Source organism: Artibeus jamaicensis, unplaced genomic scaffold (assembly GCF_021234435.1).
Source record: "Artibeus jamaicensis isolate MK-2021 breed Jamaican fruit bat unplaced genomic scaffold, CSHL_Jam_final contig_585, whole genome shotgun sequence".
Taxonomy (NCBI): domain Eukaryota; kingdom Metazoa; phylum Chordata; class Mammalia; order Chiroptera; family Phyllostomidae; genus Artibeus; species Artibeus jamaicensis.
The window spans coordinates 1,301,907-1,319,698 of NW_026521894.1; the positions used below are offsets into that span (position 1 = coordinate 1,301,907).

At 36.8% G+C, this 17,792-nt stretch overlaps 1 pseudogene; it reads right to left on the reverse strand.

Moving 5' to 3' along the window:
* Positions 1–15,279: 15,279 nt before the first annotated feature.
* LOC119043487 (COMM domain-containing protein 3-like) lies at positions 15,280–15,859 on the reverse strand (annotated as a pseudogene).
* Between the last annotated feature and the right edge of the window lie 1,933 nt (positions 15,860–17,792).

Below are 17,792 nucleotides of genomic sequence, written 5' to 3' on the forward strand. Positions count from 1 at the left end.
GTTTCCAGCCTTTCACTTTTAGTATGTGATGGTCTTTTGTCCTGAGGTGAGTGTCTTGTAGGCAGCATATGTCAGGGTCATGCTTTCTTATCCATGCAGCTATTCTGTGTCTTTTGATTGGAGCATTAACCCATTTACATTTAAGGTTATTACTGATAGGTACTTATTCATTGCCATTTTTGTACCTGTGTTCCTCTCTGTCTCCCTCTTTTCCTTTCTTTCCTTAAAGCAGTCCTTTTAGTATTTCTTGTAGAGCTGGTTTGGTGGAGGCATATTCTTTTAGACTCCTTTTGTCTTGGAAGCTCTTTATTTGGCCTTCTATCTTGATGGAGAGCCTTGATGGGTAAAGTAGCCTTGGTTGTAGGCCTCTGGTTCTCATTACTTGGAATATTTCTTGCCCTTCTCTTCTTGCTTGGAGTGTTTCCATTGAGAAGTCAGTAGCTAACCTTACTGGGGCTCCCTTGTATGTTACTTCTTTTTTCTCTCTTGCTGCCTTTAAGATTCTCTCTTTGTCTTGGAATTTTGCCATCTTAATGATGATGTATCTTGAAGTGGGCCTCTGTGGGTTCCTCTTGATTGGGACTCTCTGTGATTCCTGGATTTGTGTGACTTTTTCTCTCATGAAATTAGGGAAATTTTCTCTCATTAATCTTTCAAAAACGTTTTCTATCCCTTGTTCTTCTTCTTCTCCTTCTGGTATTTCTATTATTTGGATATTATTACGTTTCATATTGTCTTGCATTTCTCTTAATCCCTCTTAATTCTTTCTGAGTCTCTTTGCATTTTCGTGCTCTTTCTGTGAGATGCTTTCTACTTTGTTCTCCAACTCGCTAATCCGACCCACCACCTCATTTATTCTACTTTTGAAACTTTCTGCTGTGTTCTTCAATTCGGAAATTGTATTCTTCATTTCCTCTTGTCCCTTGCTGATAGTTTCTATTTCCTTTTTCATGTTGATGTAGTTTGCAGTGAGATCATTATAGCTCCCCTGTAGTTTCTGGTAGCTCACTGTGAGCTGTTTGAACTTTGTGATAACCAGTGCTTTGAATTCACTATCTGATAGTTGATTAGCCTCTATTTCATCTAACATTCTTTCTGAAGCCTCTGCTTTTTCTTTCATTTGGGGATTGTTTCTTTGTCTTTCCATTGTTTGAGACTCTTCTTGTTAGTCTCAGCTTCCAAAATTGATCTGTTCTGACTCCCTGGGTTTATGTTGTGAACTTCTGTGGTATAATACCTGTGATTTTCAGTGGTGCAGACTCCTTCAGGTATCTTGATGTTCTCCGTCTCCACCTACTCCCGCGCTGGTCCTCATGCTGGTCCCTGTGCTGGTCGCCTACCACTGGTGAGTGTCCTGGCTCCCGTAGCTGACTCCCGGGTGTCCAGGCCTGTGGCTATCTTTGCTTTTTTCTGATTTTAAGAAAAGCTTTCAGTTTTTTCCCACTACCTATTAGTAGTTGTGAGTTTTCACAGATGCCCTTTATCAGACTGAGAAAATTCCCTTCTATTACTATTATGTTTAGTGTTTCAGTCATGTGGGTCTTAAATTTTGTCAAATTCTTTTCTTTCCTTTGGTGTCTATTGATATGTCCATGTGACTTTTGTCCTTTATTCTGTTGATAAGTTGTAGTACATTCACTTTCACACATTAAACTCACCTTGCATTACAGGGAAAAATCCAACTTGGTCATAGTGTGTACTCCTTTTTATAAATTAATGGATTTGGTATGCTAATATTTTATCAAGCATTTTTGTGTCCATATTTATTAGACATGTGTCTATAATTTTATTATAGTGTCTCTGTCTTGTTTTGTTATCAGAGTAACACAGGCTTCATAGAATGAGCTCTATTTTTATATGCATATATTTTTCTAATTATTATATATTTCTGATGCATTGACAATTTCATCACTAGAAAATATTTTTCTGATCTCTGGTAACATTATTTGTTTTAAAGTCTATTTTGTTTAATATAAGTATAGCAACTCCTTATTGCTTTCTTATGACTGTTGAATGAATGACCTGTTTTTTGCCATCATTTTACTTTTAATCTATTTGCATCATTAAATATAGTATACCTCCTTATTGACAGTATATCATTGGATCTTGTCTTATTAACCAATCTGGCAAACTTTGCCTCTTTGATTCGATTGATTAATCCATTCACATTGAATATTATTATTAAGATAGTTGCTTTATATTTTTGTTTCAATATTTTCCATGTCCTTTTGTTCCTCACTTCTTTACTGTGTTCTTTTGCATTAATTGAATATTTCCTGGTGTAACTCAATTTCTTTAATGATAATTTCAGTATGTTTTAATATCTAAGGGGTGTTTAAGTAGTTAACATAAACAGTAGAATCTTATTATTCGTGGTAGCTATGTGTGTGTGCTTCAAATTACTCTCTGGGCCACTTATTATCAGCAAAAAATTTCTTACTATTTTTTGTGAAGTGGGTTTGTCAGCAATATGTTCTATTTGTTTTCATTTACCTGGGAATGTCTTTTTGCTGGATTAAAGATTCTCATTGATGAGTTTTGTTGTTTCGGGTTTTTTTCCTCTCAACACTTTGAATGTCATCCTACTGCCTCTTGCTCCATTGTTTCTGAGGAGCAGTCACCTGTTAATCTTAGTGTGGTTATCTTCTGTATAACTAGTCATTTTTATATTTCAGATTTTCAGATTTTCACTTTGACTTTGGCATTTCAACATTTTCACCATGTTGTGTCTGGATGAAGATCTCTTTATACTATCCTAGTTGGAGTTGGTTGAACTTCTTGCATGTGTAGATAACAGTATTTTTGAAATCAGTTTTGAGAACTTTTCAACCATTGCTTCTTCAAATATTTTTCCACTCATATTTTCCTCTCCTCTCCTGTGGTTCTCCCATTATGTGTTTGTTAGTGTGCTTAAAATTATAACACATATCTCTGTGTATGTATTTCTTTTTCTCAGTATTTTCTACTCTTCGGAATGTATAATCTCTATCAATTTGTCTTTAAATATACTTATTTGTCCATTCAAATCTACTATTGAGAAGATTTTCTTTTAAAGATTTTATTTATTTACTTTTAGAGAGAGGGGAGAGGAAGGAAAGAGAGGGCAAGGGAGACAGAGATAAACATCAATGAGTGAGAGATACATCAATTGGTTGCCTTTCACATGCTCCCAGCAGGGGACCTGGCTGGCAGCCCAGGCATGTGCCCTGAGTGGAAAGTGAACCTGTGACCTTTTGGTCCTCAGCATGGACTGAGTAGATTTTCTTTTCTTATTAATTATTGTACTTCTACCTTTAGAATTTTCATTTGGTTGTTTCTTAATTTTTTATAATTTCCTTTTATTGATAATCTCTCTTTGATGAGATATTGTTGGAATGCTTTTATGTTTTTAAGCAGTGTTTCTTTTAATTCTTTGAACATATTAATAATGGTTGTTCACTAGAGCTGATATGTTGGTTCTCTCTGAGGCAGTTTCTGTTGCCTGTTATTTTCTTGTCTAAAGAGTTCATATCTTATTTCTTTGTATGTCTCAAATAATATACTATAGTAACTCTATACATTAAGCTGCCCCTACGGAACTTGATGTTGTTTGCCTTTTATTTGTTTAGTGACTTGGCTAGACCTTTTTAGTAAAATCTATTTCTCCTAGATTATGCAGCCTCAAATGTTGCTCCTCAGATGACATAACCATGGATGTGTATACAATCACCCTGAGATGACTGTGGTTTTATTAAAGCCCTCTTTGATTACCTCTTATAATGATCTTTCCATCAAGCTGGCTGTATTTGTTAATTTAACATCCGCTTGTTAGACTTCAGTAATTGCTGACTGATTGCTCTATTATTTTTGGCTGATCCAATTAAATGTGGGCCCCTTTTTAGGGGCAACCTTTTAGACTTGTTTTTGAGGTTTGTCTCCAATGAGTTCTTGTTAGCTGCCTCTTTCTGTGGTTCTCTCTTCTGAACTAGTCAGTCTAGACTTGTTGCTCTCAAGGAATGACCACCCTGCTCTTAGTTACCTACCACCAATATTTCCACTGATTTTAGAGTGTCCTTAGGCTTGAACCTCCCAAATAAAGTTAGTCCCCTTTGGGAAATCTTTTTTTTTTTAAATTGTTGTTCAATACAGTTGTCTCCTGCCTTTGGGAAATCTTTGGAGTATTCTATTACATGGTTTGCCTTTCCCAAATATCTGGTATTGCTCCAGAACTGAGGACGAGGGTAGTGGCCAATTATTTTCAAAGTGACACCCTAGCTTTTCACACAGATGTCAATTCATCTCCTCCCAGCAAATAAGTTGGATTGGGGGTGATTATTAGTCTGCCACACTTGGAAGAATTTCTGTCCTACAAGTAGGGAGGAATGGAGAAAGAGAGCCCCAGACTTCTCAGTCACTCTTGCCTGGATTAGAGCTTCTGCAACATGGAGCTCGAACAGATAAAATGCTTTGGCTTAACCCTGCTGGGGAGATACGTTCTACTGGAAGCTGGGGGGAAAAGGAATCCTTGTGTTCCTGGTTGTGCTCACAAGAATAATTTCTGTTGTTCTGATGGGGGCTGGGGATGAGGAAAGGAAGCATTATTTATTTTTGGCTCAAATGCCATAGATTCTTGCTGTTTTTACCAAGACTTAGATTTTTGAAAACATGTTTATTTATTTGCTGTATGTCCTTACAATAATTTCCAGAAACTATGAATCATCATTTTTTTTTGTTTTATACTCTTTAACAGTTATAGCTGTTTCACCAGGAAGAGGGTCCACATTGCTCCTCACACCACTATTCTGAGAGTTGTCTCTAGACTGTTACTATTTTTGAAATCAACCCTGAGCACAGGGCTTTCCCATGAAGCTCTGAATCAGGTCACACCCTCCAGCTGCCATTCGTCATGGATACTGCTCTGGAGTAGGGCATGGGATGGGAGCAACCCTGAGTTAAAATGTCAGAGATTCAACTCTTTATCTAGATTCAGTAGCTTATCTCAAATAAACACTGTTATATTTGTTGTACACATTTGGTTAATTTCCAGAGTTCTGAAATGGTTGTTTTTGATAATTTTGTCCTGTTGATAGGGGTGGGCATTTTCCAAGGTTTTAATGCTACTGCTCCCTAAGTCACACCCCAGTAGTCTGGTTTTATACTTACAATATTCATTAGAAGATGAACTAACTACTTATTGATATGTTGTGGAAAAAACTATAAAGGAAAGTCATAATCCCTACCCACTCCTGTTTATCTTTCTAGCTTCTTCCTTTTCCCACTTGCCCTCTCTGTCAGACCAGGTTCTAAAAATACCTTGCACTCTCACTTGTGCCTTCCTGGATTCAATCTTCCTCTTTCTTCTCTCTGGAGCACCTTCACCCTCTTTCACCTGGTTAATTTCTACCTATAGCAATCATAGCCCATTCAAAAAACAGAAAGCATACTCTAGATATTCCAACAGAGAGAAGTTAAACTGGAGTACAGGTTAAACAAATAATGCAGGATTTAAAAATCCAGAGGGGAAAAACAGTGATATATCTGAGACTAATTGGGAAGAAGCCAGCACCCCAGAGCTGGGAGAGCATGGGGAAGCATAGGTAGGGGCTATCAAAACCCCTAGGCTTCAAAGAGGGCCCCAGTGACGTAGGGCTCAGGAAACTTAAAAGGGGCATTGCTCCGTGGATGCTTAAAATCAAAAGAGAGGTGGATGAAAATGGTTCTTGCAATGTCAAAAGATACTAGATGCCACTGCCAGGATGAAAGGCTATTGACTTGTCTTTACTAGCTGGACAGGAATTAGAGAAAAAGGAACAGTCCCTAGTCTTCTTTCAACCCTGAAATCTGTTTTTAGTGCCCTTTAGTGGCATACCCCACCAAGGACTCAGCTGACATTTGCAAAGTCCCAGTCCCAGCATCACAAAGCTGAGTATAGAAAGGTAGTTTGGACTAGAGGGGCAATAGCTTAACAATAGGCACACTACACATCTGCTCAGATACACCTCAAATGTCATTTCTAACAACACTTTCTGGACACCCATATTCCTAGTCAAGGTCAGGGTTGGAGCCCCTTATTTGTGTACCCACAGAACACCAGCCTCATTTTTATCACAGTACTTATCATAATGTTTGTGTTGGTCTCTTTTGTATAAGACCCAAAGTCAAGAACTATTATCTTACATTCCTGTGTCATCTGTGTACTAGTTATTTACTGCTGTGTAAGTTAGTGCTTTACAATAAAATTTACTATTTCAGTTTATGTGGTCAGGAATTCAGGACTAGCTTACAGAGTGATTCTGGTTTACAGTCTCTCCTGAAGTTGCTGTCAAATATGCAATTGTCATCTGAAAGCTTGTCTGGGGCCAGAAGATCCATTTCTGAGATGAATTACTCATATGGCTATTGTCAGGGGGCCTCAGTTCCTCACCATATGGGGTTCTCCATGAACTGTTTAAGTGTTCTCATGACATGACATCCAAGAGAAAAAGAAATTACCAAAAACGGGAAACCACAATGTTTTTTATGACCTGATCACACACGCTCCCACCAAATTATATTTTTGACACACAAGTCAACTCCAGTCACACTCTAGAGAAGTATCATAAAATGTATGGACTTAGTTTAAATGCACCTTCTGTCTTGCAAAGTGACTGACATGTAGCATGTTTTATTTAATGAATGAATGATCTCCAACTGAATGAACACTTAGAAGTTTATTATTGATACTTCACAGTTATGCTTTAAACTAATGTTTTAGAAAAAAATTGTCTAGTTGTTAATCATAATTAGGTTTATAAGAAATACACTTTTTAAATACTTATTTTGTCACTCTGTTTCTCAGTTTCTTGACTTGTGAAATGAAAAGAATTAATTACAAAAGTAAGAAAGATTCCTTAAGTTTTAGAAGAGTAAAACTAGTTCCATTACTGTCCATCAGTATCTGGATCTTCATAAAAATAACTGGATACTTAAATAACTCACTGGACCATGTGGTTATTATAGCACAAGTAGAATAACACTTAGCATATAGTAAACAGTCAATAAAATGTGTTCAATGAATGAAAGAATTAATAATGTTTTGTACTGAATGTGTATATCTCCCAAAATTTATGTGTTGAAATTTTAACCCTCAATGTGATGGTATTAGGAGGTGGGACCTTTGGGAGGTGATTAGGTGATGAATGTAGAGCCCTTATGAATGAGATTAATGCCCCTATAAAAAAAAACTCAGAGAGTTCTCTTGCTCTCTTTCTGCATGTGAGGAAACAGGAAAAGGTCATCAATCTGCCACCCAGAAGAAGGCACTCACCAGAATCCAACCCTGCCAGCACCCTCATATTTAACTTCCAGCCTCCAAAACTGTGAGAAGCAAATTTATGTTGTTTATAAGTTACCCAATCTATGGTAATTTGTTATAATAGCTCAAACAGATTAAGGCAAATGGGTACATACTTTAGAAGTGATGAGCTTAGATGCTCTTACAATGTCCAACCTATGGTTGCATTTTTGATATATGTATGCATGGGTATGTTTTGTGATGGTCTTAGCCTATTAGTAACTAGTGTTGTAGTTGGACCAGCTCTTGTGGTTCTTATTATGATGACAAGACACTCCTCTGCAATGACCATCAGGCCATCAGGAAACTTAAAAAATAAATGTTTATTACTGCAGGACCTGGAAATCACACAGCCCACATGGGGCCACACAGCAAGGTCACAGGTACAAAGAGGGAATGGGCCTCAACTTCTGCTTTTATTGGGATTGAGGTGGGGAACTACAGTGTTGTGCTCACTGTGTATTGGTGAATTTAAAACATAAGAGTGGTTGTTCAAGTCCTTTGCCCACTTTTTAATTGGGTTGTTGGTCTTCCTAGAATGGAGTCATGTGAGTTCTTTATATATTTTGGAGATCAATCCTTGTCTGAGGTATCATTGGCAAATATGTTTTCCCATATGGTGGGTTCTCTTTTCATTTTAATGCTGTTTTCTTTAGCCATGCAGAAGTCTTTTATTTTGATGAGATCCCATTTGTTTATTTTTCCTTTATGTCCTTTGCTCTAGGGGACATATCAGTGAAAATATTGCTACGTGGAATATCTGAGACTTTCCCACCTATATTCTCCTGAGAGACTTTAAACAAACACTTCTCCAAGGAGGACATACAAAGGATCCAGAGACATATGAAAAATTGCTCAGCATCACTAGCCATCAGAAAGATGCAAATTAAAATCATAATGACATACCACTTCCCACCAGTCAGAATGACCATCATAAACAAAGCAACAAACAAGTGTTGGAGAGGTTGTGAAGAAAAGGGAACCTTAGTGCACTGTTGGTGGGAAGGCAGACTGGTGTAGCCACTGTGGAAAACAGTATGGCATTTCCTCAGAAAACAAAATGGAACTGTCCTTTGACCCGGAAATTCCACTGGTAGGATTATGTCCTAAGAACCCTGAAACACCAATCCAAAAGAACCTATGCACCCCAATGTTCATAGCAGCACAATTTACAATAGCCAAGTGCTGGAAGCAACCCAAGTGCCCACCAGTAAATGAATGGATCCAAAAACTATGGTACATCATAAATGGAATACTACACAGAGGAAAGAAAGAAGGAGCTCCTACCTTTCATGATAGTATAGATGGAACTGAAGAGCATTATGCTAAATGAAATAAGCCAGGTGGTAAAAGACAAATACAGTATAATCTCACCTGTAAGTGGAACCTCATCAATAAAACAAATAAGCAAGCAAAATATAACCAGAAACAAATGAACAGTAACCAGAGGGGAGATGGGAAGGGATAATGGGGTAGGGGGAAGTGAAGAGTTTTCAGGAACAACTATAAAGAACACATGGACAAAACTAAAGAGGGGTGGAATCAGGGGAGGGAGGTGGGGATGGCTGGGGATGTGGGGGAAAGTTGGGGGAAAAGGCAGACAACTATACTTGAACAACAATAGAATTTTTTAAATGGGGGGGGAAAGATTCAATAACATTAGAGATATTTTTTCTCAGGAAAAAAAAAACCATAAGAGTGGGAATTTAAAGCAGTGGGAAAAGAAAAAACAGGTGATCAAAAGGGTCAATTATCAAAATTGACCAAAAAATTTTTAAAATATTTTTATTTATTTATTTTAAGAGAGAGGGGAAGGGAAGGAGAGAGGGAGATAAATATCAATGTGTGGTTGCCTCTCATGTGTCCCCCACTGGGAACTGACCTGCGACCCAGGCATGTGCCCTGAGTGGGAATCGAACTGCGATCCTTTGCTTCAGAGGCTCGTGCTTAATCCACTGAGCTACACCAGCCAGGGCTTAAATTGACCAAAAATCTTTAAACAAAGGAGCCTCAGTAAAACAAAGTGGACTTGTTCTTTATATAGTTGCATGGCTGGCGATGTGGTTCTTCAAGATTGTATTTTTGAAGTAAATGGCAATCAAAGCTTATGTCTGGCACTTGCATGAAAAATAAGAAAGAAATCTGTCAGGTTTACACTACGAGATATATGTATGTGACATGTGTGTGGGTATGTGCAGGGGTGTGTTCCATGTATGTTTTACATAGAGGTATATACATATTGTGAATAAGGGCTGGTGTTTGTTTTTCCTTTGATAATTATATCCATCATGACTGAACAAGAATTCAGTTCAAATAGAGACTGTAAATACAAGGAAAACATAAGTATACTAAGAAAACATTCCAAGATGAGTTGATATTCTAGTTAATGTAAGTTTGTCGCATGCATAAACTAGCAATCTAGAATGAGATTTGGGTCTTTAAGACCCCTTTAGAAATTATTTAGTGAAACTGTTCTTCATTTTTCAGATCAAGAAACCAAAGTTCCAAGTGGTTGTACAAGGTCCGTCCAGGAAATGTCCAACCATTGTTAATGTAACCAGAATAGATTGCATGACATTGATGTAAACTTACAGCCAAGGAAAGTGGACTGGAATGGGCACGTGTGAACAGTGACGACTTTACTGTACTGGTCAGTGGGGGTGGCAGATGCCACTGGGTGAGTGTGTGTACTGTGTGGCCATTACATTCAAAATGACTGACTGAGTAGAGTAATGAATCTGCATCACATATTGCGTTAAGCTTGAATATTCCTCTACAGAAACTGTTCAGATGATTCAGAAGGACACAGCTATGGGCAACTGGGTGACTGGCAGCTTTATCACAGGAACATGCCTACTCATGCATCATGTCTCATGCAGAGATTTTTTTTTTTGGAAAATATCAAATCACCCAGGTGACTCAGACTTTCTACAGCCTAGATTTGGCACCCTGAAATTTCTGGCCTTTTCCAAAACTAAAATAACCTTCGAAAGGGAAGATTCAGACCATTGATGAGATTCAGGAAAATACAACAAGGCAGCTGATAGCAATTAAAGAGACCTGCGTGAGGTCCAAGGTGCCTACTTTGAAGAGGACTAAAGCATCGTTGTCCTTTGTACAATGTTTCTTGTATCTTATATCTTCTTTGATAAATGTTTCAGTTTTTCATATTACATGGCTAGATACCTTCTGGACAGACCTTGTATGATTTACTGAAGACTAAATAGTTTTTTGAGCAATGAATTTAGGATAAAACAGGTCTCTTAATTACCAGTCTGGTCAACTTCAGTTATACTATGTTAAGATTTCTGGAAAAAAATACAAATACCTTTGGTTTGAAAGTCAATAGATAAAAACAAATCAGAACTGATCTGAGAATACACATTTGAAATCTTTAAATAATAACACAATGAAATTATTTTTAGGGGAAATATTTTTTCCCTGCTTCCAAGTTCAGGGTAATCATCAAGCTGTGGAATTTTCACAGTAAAGACTATGACAATGAAAAAAAAAGACTGACAATATCTCCAGACAAGCAAGAAATGCTGTAAAACTGAAAATACTGCTGTGTATCAAGAAGATGATCTTATAAATACAAGTAAACCTGCTTTAGGGGAGAAAAGGTGGAAACTCTAAGGGGCTTGGAGAGACAGGGCCACTCCTTTCTGAGGTCTAGAATGTGCTATAAGTCATAAAGAAAGGGGACAGGGCCAGTGGAATGAGTGGCACGTTTGTCCAAAGATGTGGGAGTCTTCAGAAATCTGGGGAAAGTGCCGTGGTGCCAAATAAGCCTGAATGCTGAGCAGTTCTTATAAGATGCAGGATTTGTGAAACAAGTAAGGACACTGGAATCAGAATGGTGTGTTCAATTCCTGACTCTGCCACTAGCTAACCTCTTCTCCTGTAAAATGAGAATAATAATAACACACAGGTTTGCCATGAAGATAAATGGTTTAGGGCAAGTAAAGGTCTTAGTGCATTGTCAGTGTTCAATAAATAATACCTTTAGATAGAGTGATATGATGTAGGAGGAGACAATTCCAAGGAGGAGCTTCTAACTTTGATAGTCTTAACCCTCCTCTGAGTCCTGGATTCTGACCTTGACTGTACTTGACATTTGCCACCTTTTTTTCCTGCCTTTCTGACTGTAGATTATGAATTTTCTCCAAACTATCTCCTACCTACACTGACTCCTAGCAATCAGTTCTGGCTCTCCATGTCCTACTAAACAACACTCAGTGCTAACTATGTGGGCTTCAGAAAAGTTGTGATATTTTAAAAGGTAATATCACATGTCTCTTTGAATAGTTTGGGACCTTCCTTCAGACTTTTTAAATTCTTCATTTTTAGAACTGATATATTGAGTACCAATATAACCCTCAGTAAAGTATGACCTTCAATGGGATAAAAAACAAAACATGTACTATGTTCATAATTTTTTAAACTTTAAACAAGTTCTGGACATACATTTTTGTTAACAGAGCATCAAGATGTTATGCAAGATTCATTTTTATAGATTTTTTAAATTTATTTTTTTTAGAGAGAAGGGAAATGAGGGAGAAAGAGAGAGAAACATCAATGTGCGGTTGCCTTTCACCCACCCCCAACTGGGGACCTGGCCTGCAACTCAGGCATGAGCCCACTGAGCCACACCAGCCAGGACTATTACTGCGACATTCTAAGTGGAGAGATTATTGGGAGAGAAAAATCAGCATTTCAACTATTCACCATATAACCAGTTAAAAGAATATTAGAAAATAGCAAACATTTTAAAATTATCATATAAGTAGATATTATGTTCTGTATTTTGCCAGAGTAATATCACTTTAATAAAAAAGTGGAAAAGGTATGGCAAATATATTTTATATAACTATAATAAAACTCTAATTTATATTAAAAATGGGAATATAAGATAATATATGGCACCACATATTTAAGTGTGTACAAGGTTATGTTTGTCCCTATAAGGAAGCTATACCTTCAAGGAGCTCTTTTGTGTATATGGAATGCAGAACAGTTATAACAGTAACAAATATGGAAAATGACAATTTGTCTAGGTTTTTATAAAGTCAATATTGTGATATAATCTACATGCAGCAAAATTCACCATTTTTAGTATACTGTTCTATGAAGTTTTGACAGTAATGTGACTATTACCACAATCAAGATGTAGAACAGTCCCATTACCCAAAATATTATCTCATGTCTCTTTGTGGTCAATCCTTGTTTCTTCCCTCAAGTTCTGGTAACTGCTTTATCTATTTTCTGTCCCCATGGTTTTGCCTTTTCCAGAATGTCATGTAAGCTATTTTAGGCATGGTTCTTTCTTTTAGCATAATGCATTAGAGAGTTACACATGTTATGTGTCTATCAGTAGTTTCTTTTTACTGATGAGTAGAATGTGTATGGATGTATCCTACTTTCCTTACCCAGTTAAAAGACATTTGGGATAGTTCCAGTTTTGGGCAACTGTGATAAAACCTCTATAAACCTTCATGTACAGGTTTTTGTGTGAACAGTTTTCATGTTTCTTGGGTGGTGGTCATGCTGGGTAACATGGAATGTCTATTTTAACATTATAAGAAGCTGTCATACTGTTTTCCACAATGCCTGCACCATTTTTGCATACTCCACCAGCAATGTACGAGAGTTTCAGTTGGTCCACATTCTTGTCAGCACTTGGTACTATCAGCTTTTTAAAAAACATTCTAATAGATGTGTAGTACTATCTCTTTATACTTTTTTTATTTTCCTTCCATATATTTATTGATTCAACATGCCTTTATTTAGCACCCACAATGTGCCACTATGCAAGAATCTAGACAAATGGTGGTGAACAAGATAGACATAGTCTTTCTCTTAACTGAGCATACAATCTAGCAAGGAATACATGTCCTTTGAAATACATTTTTTAAAATGTCACTCCGGAGTATCTTTTATCTTTCTCTAAAAGCAACAAAGATGGTGCTTGTTTAGTTTTGTATTAAATTTATTGGGGTGACATTGGTTCATAGGGTCATACAGGTGTACACTACTATGATATGATAACATAATTCATATATTGCATTGTGTGCCCACCATCCATAGGCAAATCGTCTTCCCTCTACCACCACTTCCTCACCCCCTTCCATTCTGTTGTCTGTGTCTCTGAGTTTCAGTTTTATATCCCACTTATGAGTGAAATCATATGGCTCTTAGCTTTTCTGACTGACTTATTTTAATTAACATAATATTCTCAAGGTCAATACATGTTGTTGCCAATGGTAGTATTTCATCTTTTTATTTACCTAATATAATCATGTTGAGCAGCTTTTTATATATTTATTTTCTATAGTATATCTTCTTTGGTAAAATGTTTAAACTTTTAACCATTTTTAATTGAATTGTGAGTTTTGGGGGAATATATATATCATCCAAATCCAAAGGCCTGAGAACCAGAAGCACAGAAGTCTGGGAGTAGGAAAAGATAGGTGTACTGGCTCACACAGAGAAACCAAATTCTAACCCCTTCCAACTTTTATCCTCTCCCAGCCCTCAGTGGCTTGGGTGATGCCCACCCACATGGGTGAGGATTGAAGACAATCTTTTTTAATCAGTTAACCTAGATAAGTAATTTATTTTAAAAACACCATCACAGATGCACCCAGAAGTAACGTTTTACCAGCTATTTGGGCATCCTTTAACTCAGTCAAGTTGACACATAAAATTAACCATCAAAGCCATCAAATTCCTAATTCATCTCTGTAACTCTCTGTCTGATAATCCCAACATCTGGATTATCTCTGATTCTATTGATTGCCTGCGTCCTTTACCGAGGATTATTTTTTCTTGATTTTTAGTGTCTAACCATTTTTATTTATTATCATAAATACATTTTAAAGCAGTGTAAATGAAAATAAATTGTATTATGCATTAAAATGGTGCATTTCTTCTCCCAGGCCACCAGTAGGAGAGGTTCACTTAACCTAATCAGGAGTTGAGCTGGGTTTGGGTTTTTGTTTTGTTTTGTTTTGTTCTTTTTATGGTGAACCTAAAGTTCACCATATCTCTGGAGTTACTTGGTACTTAGGGTAGGTATTATTTTTTTAATTATTTTTTGTTTCCAATGAAAGTATACATATAATATTGTACTAATTTAGGTGTCTACTAACAATTCAGTTATTAGACATTTATATAACTTACAAAGAGATCACCCAGATAGATATAGTACCCATCTGTCACCATAACAGTTATTAGAATATTATTGACTATATTCCCTATGCTGTACTTTACATCCCCATGACTATTCTGTACTGACAATTTGTACTTCTTTTTTTTTTTAAAGATTTTATTTATTTACCTTTAGAGGGGAAGGGAAGGAGAGAGGGAGAGAAACATCAATGTATGGTTGCCTTTCATGCGTCCCCTGCTGGGAATTGGTCTGCAAGGAATTGGTCTGCAACCCAGGCATGTGCCCTGACTGGGAATCGAACCACAATTGTTTGGTTTGCAGGCCCGTGCTCAACCCACTGAGCTACACCAGCCAGGGCCAATTTGTACTTCTTAATCCCTTCACCTTTTTCACCCATTCTCCCAACTCCCTGACATCTGGCAACTGTCAAAATGTTCTATGCATCTATGAGTCTGTTTCTGTTCTGCTTGTTTATTTTATTTTATTTTTTTGGTGGGAGCTTATTTATTCAGAATGTAAATACTACTTCCTTTGTAAGACTTGAAAAATGATCAAAATTGATCAATGTACAATTAACAAAGATTCAAATACTTAGGCAGAATTTCCTTCTTAATTCTTTTACAAGTGTAAAAAAGGGTCAAAGTTCATGAACAGCATAAATCCAAAAAGAATTTTCTTTCTTTTAAAAAGGAGTATATCCAAAAGGAGTTCACACAAATGATGGTTCCAATGGTTCTGCCAACAGCACGGAATTCCTGGTCTTCTAGACTCCAGGCGGATTGCTAACTTCCCCAAGTTACAATTGAGTTGCTCTTCCCAGGCTTTTCGAAGGATCTTGAAGTTTCCCCACTAAGTCCTGTAATTGTTCCATGTTACAACTAAAACTAATTTCTGGGTGGGGTCGGGAATCAGTGTTCTCTACATTTAAGGTCACCGAATATGCAGGTCTGTGTATCTTATGAAGTTGATTGGTCTTTATCTGATATTCCAAATGCCAAGAATCATCAGTTATATGAGGGAGAGATCTGCCTATACTTCCCACTAGTATTTCTAGAGAATCCTTATTATTCTGATATTCCTAGCAAAACAGTTCTGTTCGCTCTCTATCAAATTTACTGTCTTCCAGATAAGTGCTTAGAGTCAATATGTCAGCTCTTTACTTTCCTGCTTCCAGTATGTAAGTCGCAATTGCTGCATGACAATGTTTTAAAACCACTGGGTCAATATGTTTCAAGTCTGGGTGAACTAATACTGTCTCATCCATCAGGGCGTCCAGCAGGCTCTGGAAAAACCCAGGAGGAGAAGGCGTTGGAGTCAAAAGAGCCGGTATCGGCCAGCATCTGGAAGCCTTTCTGCACATACTCCTACAGCTCCATTGTGAGTGCTCTGTGACCTTTGACATATGCACCCTATTTTGTTTTTTAGATTCCACATATAAATGAAATCATATGGTATTTGTCTTTCCCTTCCTGACTTATTTTACTCAGCACAATACTTTTTAGATCAATCCATGTTATTGCAGATGGCAAGATTTCATTTTTTAAAATTTTAATTGTTGTTCAAGTACATATTTCATTCTTTATTATGGCTGCGTCAAATACCATTGCATATACCTACCACTTCTCATGTATGCATTCTTCAATTGGTGGACACTTAAATTGCTTCAATACTTTGGCTATTGTAAATAATACTACAATGAACATATGAATGCATATGCCTTTTAAATTTAGTGTTTTGGGTTTCTTCAGATAAATACCCAGAAGTGGAATTGTTAAGTTCTTTCTGCTGGGTCCTTTTTTGCCTCTTGTTATAGCTTTTGTTTGGAAGTCTGTGTGTTTTTATAGGCTTTGTTTTGTCTGATATGAATATTGCTATCCCAGTGTTTTTTTGTTTCCATTTCCATTAAATTTATTTTTTTATCCCTTTACTTTCAGCCTATTTGTGTCTTTCACTCTGAAGTGAGTATTTTCTAGACAGCATATGTGTCTTGTTTTGCTATCCATTCAGTCACTGTATGTCTTTTGATTGGAACATTTAATCTACTTTTATTTAAAGTAATTGTTAATAGATGTGTATTTATTATCATTTTATTATTGATATTTTACATTTCTTTTCTTCTTTTTCTTTTTTTTAAATTTTATTTATTTATTTTTCAAGTACAGTTTTTTTGTCTATATCTCCCATCCCAGTTTTTCTTCTTTTTCTTAAGGACAGCCTTTTAACCTTTCTTGTAATACTGGCTTGATGATGATGAACTCCTTTAGCTTTTTTTTTTTTGGTATGGGAAGCTCTTTATCCTTTCATTCTAAATCATCATAGTTTTGCTGAGCATGTAATCTTGGTTGAAGGTCCTTGTTTTTTATCACTTTAAATATTTCATGCCAATCTCTTCTGGTCTGCCAATTTTCTTTTGATAAATCAGCTGACAGTCTCATGGGAGCTCTCTTATAGTTAACTGCTTTTCTCTTGCTGCTGTTAAGATTCTTCCTTCATCTTTAACCTTTCGCATTTTAATTATGTTGTGTCTTAGTGTGGACCTCATTGGATTCATTTTGTTTAGGACTCTCTTTGCTTCCTGGACTTTTCTATGTTGATTTTCTTCACCAGGTTAAGGAAGTTTTCCTTTACTATTTTTTTCAAGTATGTTTTTAATTATTTGCTCTCTCTCTTCTCCTTCCAGCATCCCCATGATATGAATATTGGTACACTTGAAGTTTTCTCAGAGGCTCCTTAAACTACCCTTAGTTTTTGAATTATTTTATTTGTTTGTTTGCTGTTCATATTCTGCTTCCTTATCTTCCCAATTGTTGATTTGATCCTGCACTTCATCTACTCTGTTATTGTGTCCCTGTAATATGTTCTTCATTCCAGTTACTATACCTTCATTTATGGCTGGTCCTTTTTTATGCAGTGGAGGTTCTCATTAAGTTCACCGAGTATAATATAATCAGTGTTTTGAACTCTGATTCTGGTAGATTTCTTCTCTCCATTTTGTTTAGTTCTTTTTCTGGAGTTCTGTTCTGTTCTTTCACTGGGACATGTTTCTTTGCCTCCTCATTTTGGCTGCCTCTCTGTGTTTGTTTCTATGAATTAGGTGGAGCTGCTACATCTCTTAGTCATGGTAGAGTGGCCTAATGTAGTAGGTAGCCTGTACAGCCCAGTGGCACAGCCCTTCTGGTCCCCCAAGTTCAGCTTCCAGGTGTGCCCTCCATGTGGACTGTGTATATCCTCTTGTTATAGTTGAGCCTTCATTGCTGTTTGCCCTTCTATGAGTGGAATTGATCCCCAGGCTGGCTGACTATAAGGATT